Source organism: Lissotriton vulgaris, chromosome 7, assembly GCF_964263255.1.
Source record: "Lissotriton vulgaris chromosome 7, aLisVul1.2, whole genome shotgun sequence".
NCBI lineage: Eukaryota > Metazoa > Chordata > Amphibia > Caudata > Salamandridae > Lissotriton > Lissotriton vulgaris.
In genome coordinates, this window is record NC_141695.1 from 1,295,560,091 (window position 1) to 1,295,574,887 (window position 14,797).

The window sequence follows — 14,797 nt, forward strand, 5'->3', positions numbered from 1 at the left end:
GGCTAACATAGATGGTGAAAAGTAGTCTTGAATTTTCAGACTTCAACTCTGGGTGATAGTTTTGTAACAGGGTCTAAAGCATTTTATTTTCTTGTTGTAATTCCAGAATCTTAGATTTAATTATATCCTGTGAAGATTGTAGATCTTGTTCTACAAGGACAGTGGTAGGTTTGACAACTTCACAACAAGCCACAGAACTAAACGTTGGATTTTGTTCCATTAATCGATCCCTAGAGTCAAAGGACGTTCTAATAGGTTGTACAGAACTGCGCTGCCTTTGCAATGGATGTCTGACAACATACGCAGCATTAAAAAATGGTAGCTAACTGAATGCAAAGGAACCTCACAAGTGACCCTGAAAATGTGGGTTGGTCATTCTGTCAGGGCTGTGCGGGACTCTGTCTGGGACACAGTCAGGGACTTGGGCAAGGACTGGAGACTGGGTAGAAAACGTAAGCGGAAAGAGGAGTATAGCACTGCCCAGGATGACACAGGAAGTAAGAGGGGGAAAAGGGATCCAAAGGGGCAGCCTGCACAAGGCACCCAGATGCCTATGACTCAGAAAGGATAGGCACTTAAGAGGCGGTTTAGCATTCAGAATAACTACACCCAGGACGGATATGCAAGACATACATAGGTCTTGGATGTCTGTCCTGGGTGTAGTTATTCTGTATGCGAAATCGCCTCTTAAGAGCATATATATCTTGCATGTCCGTCCTGGGTATAGTTATTCTGAATATACATATATAAATATATAAAACACACACTATTAACAATAAAGGGAATGTGGCGTAAAGCACTCAGGAGCTCCACACGGTAAAAATGAAGTTCAATACGTTCCTCACCCACAATTGCTGTTACAGATACTGACTGCAAATACCCACATATAGCATATACATGCAAAGCCAGGGTCTGTGGAGCTGATAGCTATGGATACCTAAGAGGAACATGCAAGGCAGTAACAGCAAGGGTATAGAACTAAATACACAGACACAATAGACAAGGAGCTGGCAAGAAGGGGTGCTTAACAGGAAAGTAGGGAAAACAAAGGACACACATGGCAGAAAGCAAGTAACAAATATACAAGGGAACTGGAAGCAAGACAGCAGAAATAGTAAGACAAAACTATGAACTCGAACAAAGGTAACGGGGAGACAAGCAGGGTGTGGAAAAGGTCAATACAGGAGGAGAAGCTACAATGGTGCACTAGAATAGTACTGGTTCAGAAATTAAGGAAACAAGATAACATTGCAGGAAACACTAGTTCAACAGAACAAGTAAATAGCTAAGTTCAGGAATCAAGACAGCACTGAAGGCAGAGCCACTTCAGGATAAAGGGTTAATCACAGCTAGGGAACAAAGGTAGCACTGCTCAACATCAGTTCAAGAATCATTGTAGCACTGCTAATTCAGATACTAGGATTAGCTGCAGCTCAGAAATGAAGAAACAAGATATAGCTATAGCTCAGAAACTAAGGTAACAAGGCAACAATGCAGGCAGTGCTAAATGTGGAACAAGGATAGCTGTAGCTCAGGAACAGGAATTAGGAAAAGATGGAAGGCTGTGCTAGTTCAGAAACAAGAAATAGCTACAGCTCAGGAATTAACCCCTTCACTGCGGCGGCTATTCCGCCGCAGTGCTAAGGGAGCGGGGCGGCACGCAGCGGGCGCAAGCTGGTGACGGAACCGCTCCGTCACCAGCCGCGGTTGAGCTGTGCTCATGACGGAGCAGTTCCGTCATGGCCCCGCCCGCTCAATAAAACGCGCTGCGCAGGCACGGCGGCCTGGCCATGATGGTACCGCTCCGTCATCAACACAGCGCCACCGCGGATGATGACGGAGCGGTTCTGTCACCAGCATGTATAGGGTTAAGGAGTCAAGAGAGCACTGCAAGCAGTGCTAAGCGGAAACAAGGAACAGCTGCAGCTCAGGAATCAAGGTAATACTGTCAGGCAGAGCTGGTTCAGGAACAAGGATAGCTATAGCTCAGGAATCAAGGTAATACTGGCAAGCAGAGCTGATTCGGGAACAAGGATAGCTATAGCTCAGGAATCAAGGAATAACTATGTTTCTGAAAACTCTAAAAAAAAAAAAAAAAGATAGCAAAAGCTCAAGAAACAGGGGTCTGTTTCACCATAACACAGCTACAATGACCAATAGTGGACTGAAAGGAGCTGGGGCTTTAAAGAGCTCACAATAATCACATGCATCAGCTGTGAGAAGGCTAGCAGCAGTTAGCCACAGGTGAGCTGAATTTCTCAACCTATCGTTGTCCAGCAGAGTCGGAGATGAAGCAGTGAGCAGAGAATTCTATGTTATGGAGTTTCAAGCATGAGCAGGTTGGCTTCAAGCATGAGTAGACTGGCTTCCACAAAACCAGGCATGGATTGGGAACGGATAGCAATTTCCGAGTAGCGTCCAAATGGCTGAAAGTCAGTATATGTTTGCAGGGGAGTGTCCGGAAGCTTAAAAAAGTCCCACAATTTGGCCCCCTGGTGGTGGGCATGAGAGAGCAGGGAACACATCGTGACACACCCACTACGGCTTTTCTGTCTTTTATTTCTACATTTTTGGTGGTTTAAACAATATTGTGTTGATTATTGCAATGATTAAAATGTGCGTAGTCCCAACGAGGGGGGAAGGGAGGGGTGGGGTTTGAAGGAGACAGGTAAATGACCCAGGGATAACTCAAGCACCGGAAGTGAGCATATTTCAGCGTTGTGTTTATTCCAAAACACAGAGCCATAAAAGATGAACTGATGGACAATGATCGAGAGTAGTGTTAGATTTGTGGTCTAGTTGGCAGAGGTAGGTACCTTTTACCAAATAGGGACCCTTGCGTCTAGTCAGGGTAAGGTGGTACACTCCTAAAATAACCCCTGCTCACCCCCTTGGTAGCTTGGCACGAGCAAACAGGCTTATCTCAGAGGCGGTGTGTAAAGCATTTGTGAACACATACAGTAATCCAGTGACAACACTACAGATGGACACCACACAGTTTTGTATATCAATAATAAGTATCTTTATATAGACTTAACAGAAGACCACAAATAACAAAAATCCACAACACTGTACTTCAAATGGTAGAAATAGCTTAGTTCTCTTAAGATGGTAAATGCAACACTTATTGTGCAATGTACCTTAGGATGCGTAACGCTATAAAATGAAAGTGTTGCAAGGAAGGTGATGCGTCGGTTCCTTACACGCAAGAACAGTGAAGCGTTGGTTCCCTACTGCTTCATAGGGGACGATGATGTGCTGGTTCTTCTCGGCGTGGGGAGGTGATGCATCGGTTTCTTACTGCGCTTCCGTGGCGGCACGGCTAGCAGCGCTGTGATGCGATGAAGATCTGGTGCAACGCAGCAAAAATGACGTTGTCTTGAAGTTGCAACAACAAAGTGGTGATGCGTGCATGCCTGACGGCCATGAGGCAATTCAGTGAATCTTCTTGAGCAGCAACAGGCCCTGCGATGCGACGGCGTCTGCTGTGACGGCGACTCTCTTCTCCAGGGATGCAGGGCGCCTCCTGATGCTATGCGCCGGTGTCTGCTGCAATGGTGACACTCTTCTCCAGTGATGCCACGGCATCTGCTGTGACGACGACACTCTTCCCTGGTGATGAAGAGGCACTTAGGGTGATGAGAGGGCGACAGCGGCAGCACGCTTCTTCGGTGATGCAACGGCATCTGCTGCGAAAGCGACACTCTTCTCCGGCGACAACGGCTGCGGCGGCGACACGCTTCTTCGTCTTGAGTCGCGCTTCCAGCTCCCAGCGACACGCAGTCTCTCAGAAGGCCCAGCTCAACAGCAGGCACTTCAATTCTCAACAAGGGAAGGCAGGGAACAGCTGGAGGGTGAAGTCTGTTGTCCCTGAGACTTCAGCAGGTGGCAAGCTCTATCTAAAGCCCTTGGAGATCCTTTACAAGTTGATTGAAAGCAGCACAAAGTTCCTTTCTCCTCTCTTTGGCTGCCAGGCAACCACTGCAGGCCAATCACTCAAGCTTAGGGATAGTCTCCTCCTCAGTTTATCTCTCTGGTTACTCTCCTCAGCAAAGGTTTCTTCTTGTTTTCCCAGAAGTGATCTCAAATTCTGGGGTCTGGTTCCCCTTTTGTATATCAATATTCTCTTTGTTCTCTGAAGGCAGAGAGGCCTTTGCCTAGTCCAAACCAGTTCTGTTCAGTCCTGGAGCACTCGGTTTACCTGACTCCTTTCCTTTCACAGTGTAGGCCAGGGACATCAGATGCACTACAGGAGGTGGAGCCAGCATTGTGGAGGGAAGGCACAGCCCTATTCGGACCCAGGTGAAACTCCTCCCACCACTCTCCATGTAGATATCTCTAATCAGCCTTGTGCTGACTTACCCTGTCTCCTGGAATCCCCCAGCCCCTGTCACTCAATCTCCAGACAAGGAATACACAACATAGCAGAGGCAGGCTTGGATAGTTAGGCAAGAAAATACCTACTTTCTAAAAGTGGTATTTTAAAACACAGAATGTTAAAACCAAGTTCACTAAAAGATGCATTTTATCATTCTGAGTTCAGGCATACTAAACTCAAATTTCTACCAGGTTCCCCTGGGTCATTTGGGATTATAAGATTTAATAATCAAACTGCCCATTCTGACCTATGGGGAACAGGGAGCCTTGCAATAGTGAAAAACGAAAATGGCTGTAATTCACTATCAGGACATGCCACGCACATCAGGGCTTGTCCTAACTTATACTTACAATGCACCCTGCCCTTGGGCCTACCACAGGAGTGTCTGACATGAAGAAAAGGGAAGGTTTAGGGGCTGGCGAGTGGGTGTACTTGCCAGTCAACATGGCAGTACCAGATTGCACAAGGCTCTGCAATGGCAGGCCTTAGACACACTTTACAAGCTGCTCAGGTGGGTGGCACAACCAGTGCCGCAAGCCCACCAGCAGTATTTGATTTACAAGCCATGGGCACACTCAGTGCACTGTACTAGGGTCAGACAAGTAAAACAAATCAGCTAATCATGGAATCACTAATCCATACATCAATTTACAAAAGGGAGAGCATATGCACTTTAGGACTGATCAGCAGTGGTAAAGTGCCCAGAGTCATACAAACAACACAAACAGGTCAGAAAAAATTGAGGAGGAAGGCAAAAGGGATGACCCTGCAAAAAGGGCCAAGTCTGACACAACCCCCTTCCAGCCAAAACGCAGAGGAGATCAATCACTACCCTGATGGGCTTCTCTGCTTTGGGCGATAGAACATGGACCCTGGCCCGAAACAGCAGGGGCATATTCCAGTTCTACGACAATCTGAACCCATTTCAATCCCTCTGTCCATATTCTCAAGGCCCACCATGCTAAACCATGGGGAACCCTTCTACTCAATTGTGGACCCCATCTGTGCAGCACTTAACCTTAGCTTGCTCACAGGTGTGTCCCAACATACAGACAGCAAACCACAGTGGCCACTGACAGTAGTCAGTGATGAGACCCAGGACTTATGCGTCTCAAACCTCTGCGGCATCAGAGAGCGGGGGCAATAGCCCCAGGTGCTTGGCACACTTTGTCCACTCTCCCTCCCGTCAGGTCAGGTATGACATCCTGACACTGACCCACCAGCCCCCGGCCTGTACCTGGCAGCTGGACAAGAGACTGGGGTGGGCTCTCCCATACCCGGTCCTCCTCCTTGGGGCTCTGTACCCTCCCACTTGAAGCGGTACCCACTTCCAGAATTATCAGGGTGCCTGTAGCAGGTGTCCCGCATAATTCGCCCACCAGCTCAGTGGTTCTATCCTGCAACCGGGCTTCCAGGTGAGGGGGGACACCCTAAACCTGGCCCTTCAACCTAGGGCCTAAAATCTCCAGTTCATCCAGGGTCAGAGGCGAGGACTCCCACCCTCTGCACCCCCTTCCAGAGTGCTGTACCCCACCACCTGGAGTGGTACACCTATAAGATCAACCGGTCAGGACACTGTTTACAGTTGACCCTGCCACCAGGTCAGACAACACCAGAACCTGGCCCTCCAACCTAGGGTCTGCACCCTGTGGTTGCCCACTTGCCCGGCCCACCAGGACTTCATTGGGAGCACATAAGCACCCCCTGATGAGTGACACACCACTCATGTGTCATATGACAGTTTGCTTGGCGCAGATCTCCGGACCCCTGTCCACCTGACAGCACGTGAAGATCCCCCGGGACAGAAGTGGGGTCACCATGGTCATTCACCGGTATCTCAGTCCTTCTGGCTGGCCCCTGACCCACTGGTTCTTCCACTGGGAACCCCTTCCCCCTTCTCGCCCCTCAATCTGGAATTCTGCACCCACCAATTAGGAGTGGCACTGCTAGACACAAGAACTGATGGAGGCCTGCTGCAGCCACTCCCAGTTCACCAGACACTAGGGGATCCCCCTCAACGGGCGGCCCATCAGGACAGCCTAGGCTCCCCACCTGGTGTTCCCTTAAAGAACCATTGAGGCCCTGAGACTGTGTTTCGGGCACCTTGGGACACGCAGCCCCACAATCACTCCTTCTCCACTGAGACTGGACGTGAGTCCCTATACCCTTCCCACTACAATGGGACCTAGCTAGGCTACTCTGCACCTCTTCCCCCACTCTGGGTTGGAAGATACCTGAACCACTTCTCTTAGGATCACTCCCCAATGCCTCGCCAGACCGTCTGGAATCCACCAAAAGGTCTGCCTCCAATGTGAGCTCCCTGGGGTCAGAGAACGAACTCTCCAACAGGAGTTGGCATAGCTCTGGAAAACAGGGACTTACAATATGCTCTCCCACGACTGGATCACACAGCCCCCTACAAGGGCTAACCAAACTATCCTTCACCTCACCATCCAGTGCCTCGCACATGTACTCCACACCACTCTCCTGAAATTGGCAAGACAGCATTTGACTGTCTCCATCACTCAACCCACACTGTTCTGGGCGGTCTTCAGACTCACATAGCAGGACTTCAACTTTGGGGGAACCCCTCTCTCTGAACCGCTCATCTAGAGTTAGTAGAGTGTCCCTCCCACCACTAGGACCATGAACCCCTGCACCAGTTTCCCCATCTAACTCCGAGACACTGCGCACTACTGGAGCTCCCTCATGTCCTTGAACCTCCTGGTGTATGTTAACCCCCTCCTTCAAGTCAGGCGCCATATCTGTACTACTCACTCAGCACTAGAAAATTCAATTTTGCTGCCACCATCTTAACTGGGCTCCACCTCCAACCCAGCCAAGCTCACTTCCTGAGCTATACACTTTCTTTTCAGCTAAGGCTCGATCCATTTGCATGCACTCCCGGTCTAGCTGCCTCAATCTCCGGTCACGAGCACGAATCTGATTCCTCTCTCCACAAGCCAATCTTTCTCAAAATGTTTCCTCCTCAGGGCCACTGCCCTCTTGGTATCCTGGCTGGGCATCTTCCCCCTCAGACTCCTCCTCAGAGTCATCTGCTAGAGTTGCTTCCCAGCGTAGCACCTCATAGCTATACAGGGCTGCCTCAAGATCCTGCCCTGTGGATCTCCTCTTCACAGGCAGCCCCCTCTCCTTGCAAAATACTTTTAGCTCCCCTATCTTGTAGATGTACAGGTGAGAAAAGTTGACTTCCATTTTGACAAGATACAACAGGTGCAACAACTAACCAGAGTTCCAACAACCAAATTCCAAAGGGAAACAGGGAAAAATAGTACGTGGTTGCGTTTTGGTCTGCACTCACTAGTAGTGTTCACCAACCACTGTACATGAGTCATAAATGCAAGTCCCGAATCCTCACCGCTGACCACCAATGTTAGATTTGGGGGTCTCTAGTTGGCAGAGGTAGGTACCTTTGACCAAATAGGGACCCTTGTGTCTTGTCAGGATAAGGGGGTACATTCCTAAAATAACCCCTGCTCACCCCCTTGGTAGCAGGGGTTGGAGCAGACAGGCTTATCTCAGAGGCAGTGAGTAAAGCATTAGTGAACACATACAGTAATCCAGTGACAACACTACAGATGGACACCACACAGGTTGTATATCAAAAATAAGGAATTTTTTTATAGACTCAACAAGACCACAAACAGCAAAAATCCACAATACTGTACTTAAAATGGTAGAAATAACTTAGTTCTCTTAAGATGGTAAATGCAACACTTATTGTTCAATGTACCTTAGGATGCGTAACGCTATACAACAAAAGTGTTGCAGGGAAGGTGATGTGTTCGTTCCTTACACGCAAGAACAGTGAAGCGTCTGTTCCTTACTGGTGCATAGGGGACAATGATGCGTCGGTTCTTCTCGGCGTGGGGAGGTGATGTGTTGGTTTCTTACTGCGCTTCCGTGGCGGTGCGGCTAGCAACACTGTGATGCGATGAAGATTCGGTGCAATGCAACAAAAATGCTGTCTTCTTGAAGTTGCGACAACAAAGGGGTGATGCGTGCACGCCCGATGGCCGTGCGGCGATTTGGTGAATCTTCTTGAGCCGCGACAGGCCCTGCGACACGCTTGACTGGTGATGCGACGGTGTCTGCTGTGACAGCGACTCTTCTCCAGGGATACAGGGCGCCTTCCAATGCAAGGCGACGGCAGCTGCTGCAATGGCAACACTCTTCTCCAGTGAAGCAATGGCGTCTGCTGCGAAGGCGACACTCTTCTCCGGGGATGCGAGGCGCTGCGGGTGATGCAAGGGTGACAGCGGCAGCACGCTTCTGCAGTGATGGGATGGCGTCTGCTGCGACTGTGACACTCTTCTCCGGCGATGCAGCGACAATGGCAGCAACACGCTTCTTCGTCTTGAGTGGCGCTTCGAGCTCCCAGCGACACGCCGTCTCTCAGAAGACCCAACTCAACAGCAGGCACATCAATTCCCAACAAGGGAAGGCAGGGAAAAGCTTGTGGGTGAAGTCTGTTGTCCCTGAGACTTGAGCAGGAGGCAAGCTCTATCTCAAGCCCTTGGATATCCTTTACAAGTTGATTGAAAGTAGCACAGAGTTCTTTTCTCCTCTCTTTGGCAGTAAGGCAGCCACTGCAGACCAATCCTTCAAGCTTAGGGATAGTCTCCTCAGATTTGCTCCCTGGTTCCTCTCCTCAGCAAAGGTTTCTTCTTTTTTTCCCAGTAGTGATCTAAAATTCTGGTGTCTGGGTCCCCCTTTTTATATCAATATTCCCTTTGTTCTCTGAAGGCAGAGAGGCCTTTGTCTAGTCCAAACCAGTTCTGGTCAGTCCTGGAGCACTCTGTTTACCTGACTCCTTTCCTTTCACAGTGTAGGCCAAGGACATCAGATGCACCACAAGAGGTGGAGCCGCATTGTGGAGGGAAGGCACAGCCCTATTCAGACTCAGGTGCAACTCCTCCCACCACTCTCCATGTAGATCTCCATATTCAGCCTTGTGCTGACTCACCCTGTCTCCTCAAATCCCCCATCCCCTGTCACTCAAACTCCAGACAAGGAATGCACAACCTAGCAGAGGCAGGCTTGGATAGTTAGGCAAGAAAATACCTACTTTTTAAAAGTGGTATCTTCAAACAAAGAATGTTAAAACCAACTTCACTAAAAGATGCATTTTATCATTCTGAGTTCAGGCATACTAAACTCAAATTTCTACCATGTTCCCTGGGTCAGTTAGGATTAGAAGATGTATTAATCAAACTGCCCATTCTGGCCTTTGGGGAACAGGGAGCCTTGCAATAGTGAAAAAACGAAAATGGCTGTAATTCACTATCAGGACATGCCACACACATCATGGCATGTCCTACCTTATACTTACAATGCAACCTGCCCTTGGGCCTACCATAGGGGTGTCCGATATGAAGAAAAGGGAAGGTTTAGGGGCTGGCAAGTGGGTGCACTTGCCAGTCAACATGGCAGTACCAGACTGCAAACAGGTTTTACAATGGCAGGCCTTAGACACACTTTACAAGCTGCTCAGGTGGGTGTCACGTCCAGTGCTGCATGCCCACTGGCAGCATTTGATTTACAAACCTTGGGCACACTCAGTCCACTGAACTTGGATCTAACAAGTAAACCAAATAAGCCAATCATGGAGTCACTAATCCATACATCAATTTACAAAAGGGAGAGCATGTGCACTTAGGCACTGATCAGCTGTGGTAAAGTGCCCAGAGTCATACAAACAACACAAACAGGCCAGATAAAATACAGGAGGAAAGCAAAAAGTTCAGGGATGACCCTGCAAAAAGGGCCAAGTCCAACAAGTAGCATTAAGAAAACGTTCTTCACAAAAATTATGGTGAACATGCTGAATAGTTTTTATCATAGTAACGAAGACAGCAAACAATGCAAAAACATTTGCAATGCCAGCTTTTTTGGCTCTTTTGTGTTATGGGCACTTGTATAGCTCTTTCTGCCATTCGAATAGCAAAGTGATGCTCGTTTATTCTGAGCCCCCTTTTGCACAGTGTTAGATATTGCCCTAATAGGTTGTATATGTTGTGTGTTGTGTTGTGTTGCATGGTATGTTAGTAGAAGAGGATTGTGGATGTCAATTTAAAGGTAAAATGTGTTCGGTGTAGATACAGATCTTTCTAGTGCCATGTGTGTATGGATGGATGGGCCAGAGAACTTTTCATTCTTTTTTTTTAGCACTACAAGTTTCAACCACTACCAAACATAGGCAAAGCATTGGCACCAGCTGTGCAACCTTCCCCAAAATTAAGCACAGCAACAGGGTAGATGGCAGTAGTAGTGCACCTTTACTGCTCCTTGGGTGATTCCTCTTCAGGGGCTGAAGAGCGTAGCTCTGCCACCTGTGACACCATGGAGCCACTGTGAATTCCATCATTACACTTGCACTCATTTAATTTAGCAGTGTTCATGCCTCTGAAACTTGGCCCTGTTGCTCGGTTTGGTTCCTGGTTAAGAATCATGGTTTGCAGGTTCCAGTGTCCAGCACCAGATTTGATTCTGAGTTGCTGTGCCATAGAGCCTCTGAGTTGCCAAAAAAGGAAACTGTATGTGCAAGTGAAAGTGAGTTTGTGAGAGACTAAGAGAGAGAATGAGATTGAGCATAGTGTTTGAAAGTGTCAACGAGAATGAAACAGTGAGAATCAATGAGTGAGTGAGAGTGATTAAGGGAAAGCGAGGGTGTGAGTATAGCAGTGTGAGTTAGAATGAGCTAGTGAAAAGGAAATTATGAGAGGGAGTGGGAGTGAGTCAGAGGTGCCTCTATCAATGGTGTAGCAGGTGCAGTTGCACCGGGGCACATAGGTCCCACTGCAGCTGCACCCGCTACACAATTAAAGCACAATTAAAATACCAGTAACCCTAAGAGTTCAAATGATTATGATAGTGTGTGTGTGTGCAGTTGTGTTTGTGTGTGAGAAACAGTGAGTGTTAGTGTATGGGTGCTTTTGTGTGTGAGGGCACCCAAGGCACATTTAGAAAACTAGGAGAGGAACCCGGGGCAAGTATTATGCTTACCACTTTCAGGGATAACCAGCCGCCACTGATACCCTCCTCTGCAATGCTATGTATACTATTAAACCTTTATCGCATCTGAGACATGATTTCAATGACACTGTTGTAATTGCAAAGTATCTCTTAGTTTCTGGATTGGGAGATGTTGCATATTAATTTTAACAAGTCACCCTCTACCTTCAGACTATTTAGGCAACGTTTATCAAGGCTTCGTGTCGGTGCAGTGGCACAAAAAGTGATGCAAACTGATGCAACGTTGAATTGAGATTTACTTCATTGCGCTGGGAATTAGAGATAAAGTACTATGTTACTTTGCTCTATTTTTCATCATGGGGTGTCCAATGGGTGGTACATGGGTGGTCCTGTGCAGCAATGAATGGAATTTGACGCAAAGCCCTATCTACTAAAAAAGATAGAGGCTTTGAGCCAAAACATTATGACTCCGAAAGGCAGGCGTAATGTTTAAGAATTTTTTTTCTCAATTATTTTCTAACTTAGCATTTGCACTATAATGCACAGCATACCTATAAACTTAGAAAACATTGAAACTAAATTTAAGCATGCAGTTTTCAAAGGTGGTCCTTCTGGTACGGAACCTATGCTAGACATCACGTATATACCCTTGCACTATTGTGTAAGGTTGTGTGTGGCAGAAGGCACCATATCTTAGTCGATATATCGGTGTCCTGTTTCAAGTAACGCAGTGCAGCAACATCGATTGTTGCCCAGCGCGGTGTGAAAAAAATAGTACTTTTGCACCCCCCCCGGGCCCCTGCTGTCATGGGGAAGATCCGTACATTTACACAGTGTTAAGAAGACATGGGCTTATTAGAAGTTTAAACGCCATTTTTACTTTCCTGCTCTGCTTTGTACACGATACGCACTTGCGTTGGCGTTTAGAGAACACTGAGTATTTTGCTTCACATAAGAATAACTTGTTTCGCTGCATTTCTAAGCTGCTTCGATAGTTTAGTCTGTACAGTGTGAGCTGAGACCGTCAAGGTCATCTTGGACACTGTGGCTGTTGTTCTAACTGATCAGCGCACGTTCTAGCCATAACACACTTGCAGCTGTGGCCACCTCTGATATTGGTGTATTTAATAATACACTGCGTAGGCATGATCACACACATTTGGAGATTATTTGTATGCTGAGAGCTTGTGCAGAATCTGATGCGATCCACTTCTTCTAAATACCAGAGGTATGGGGGCCGCCTATTTAAGCCTATGAGACCTTCTATTAGTTTTAAAATAACCTACTAGCAAGGGAGGGTGAAATCTAGATACATGTACAACCGGTTTCCATTCAGCATTATAACATGCTTTTGCCCTTTGTATTCTATAGAATAGTAACTATGCTGACAATCTTGTTTCTCATAATATGTCTGCTTGTATTAGCTAAGGTACTGCGCCTGAGATCACAGCGTTAGAAATAAATATTTCAAACTAGCTTGTGTCTCCATTTATTCCCTGTTTTGGGCTAGTATGATAGTATAACGAAAGAGTGTTCCTGTTTTCCACCTTACCTGAGGTATCTTAAGTCGCATGTTCTGGGTTGACTAATCATTGGTGTATTTGCTATAGGAAGAGGAACCAATGAGCCACTGATGCTAGTCTGGTAGGGGATGTTGGGTACTAAGGTGAGTTTTGGCACACCCTAATTCACTAAGGTCCTACGTCTCCGTGCACAGTTCTGTGTAGGAACAGAAATCCCTGCAACACTGCTGCCCCAAAGTTATTTTATTATCGACTGAACTGACAATGTGCCACTTGGCCATTTTCAGACACTTGAACGTCTCTTGATCTTTCACAGTCCAACTTCCTGCAGGCCAGGATTTTCACCTCTCTAGAATCCAAAGCAAAAAAACAATAGCCAACTCTGGAAAGGTACATGTGCATTTGAGTAGTTGAACAGTAAATCGACCTCATGCCCGAGTTACCATAAACACTTGAGACCCATAGCCTCTGCAAACTTTTTCAATCCCAAATGGCCCCTACCTCCCAACTCTACGCCTGCAGATCTCCATCTTGTTTCATCCATGATTGTGTTAAAGTTCCCTTTGATAACATGAGGTTATTGACGGTTTCCCCCATATTCCTGACATTTTTCTATAGCAGTGATACTCAAAGTAGGGCCCGGGGGGCCGCTTGCGGCCCTCTTGACCTTTACATGCGGCCCCCCTGGTGAACAGCAGCACAAGCTGCTGTTTAGTTTCTGAACATTAGTATTCATTAAAAAATAAATAAACAGGAAAGCATGTATTGACCTGCAAATAAATGCTTGCCTGTTTATTTAACATTTTTTTAGACCTCCTTACACAATCCCTGACCCACCCAGACCACCTAACGCCACCTGCTGGTATCAGTGCGGCCCTCGGTCACACCACAGACCGTACTTTGTGGCCCATAGGCAAATGTTTGCGAGTACCCATGCTCTATAGCAACCCTGTGTGTCTTTCCATTTCTTGCACTTCGGATGGTAAGGATCTCTTGAAAATTGCTTCCCCTTTGACCCTCGTCTGAATCCAGCAGCAGCTAGCTATCTGTACTGATTCCGGCCTAACAATTGGCCTGTCTGATGGAAAAGTGCATCTCTTTCAATCCTGGTCCTTAGTCCACTTACCTTCTTGGTTAGGAATTTTTGGGGATCACTTAGGTAATCGGACCCTTGGTTTCTCTCAAACACATTTGACTGAACGTATAATCTTGTTCTGTTTCCCCTTCCCCTCGCTGTTCGGCTCATCTACCCCACCCCTCGAAGTCAGCTGCCCAGAATCTCCTAACCAAGATGGCTGGGCTAGCGATACTAATCAATATTAAGGTTACATCCTAATAATACTGGTCACAAGTGAAAGAATTCAGATAAATCCTGCACTTAATGAGCCCTGAAAATATTATTTTAGAAAATATCCATCTCTCACCAAAAATAAATAATACAGCCCCTTGCTCCACACACAGGTTTGCATCCTACACAAACATGTTCACCGTTTTTTTTTAGTATACATCAAGAGACTTGTGCAGGGACATTCCCCTCCAGTATTATGGATATTGAGTTCACATCATGAAAAATGAAATTTGTGAGTCTTTTGCCAACCTGTTAGTCAGTGCTTTGAAATTCCATCACAAAGCAGCGCACCCCCTTATCCACTCAGGAATGCAGTGTTTTTGAGGCCGGATTAACAGTCACAAACATCTTTTCTATCCCAGTCAGCGTGCCCATTGTCATGTAAGTCAGTCCACTGTTTTCATCTAGTAGCACTAAGCATCATGAGACTTTTAGGCCTATTTTTAGGATGGGGAAAGGTGAGATTTCCTATAATGCTTAGTGTTGACGGATACAAAAATGCTAGTAGAAAGTCAAACTCATTGCAGGGGTCCTGTTGTGTGTTGTCAGCTT

The 14,797-nt window shown here is 47.0% G+C and overlaps 1 protein-coding gene across 1 annotated transcript in view; it reads right to left on the reverse strand.

Annotated features, from left to right (window-relative positions):
• LOC147703527 (membrane-spanning 4-domains subfamily A member 4A-like) overlaps positions 1-14,797 on the reverse strand; it is a 566,730-nt gene that overhangs the window by 163,317 nt on the left and 388,616 nt on the right. The gene's annotated exons all lie outside the window — the stretch shown is intronic.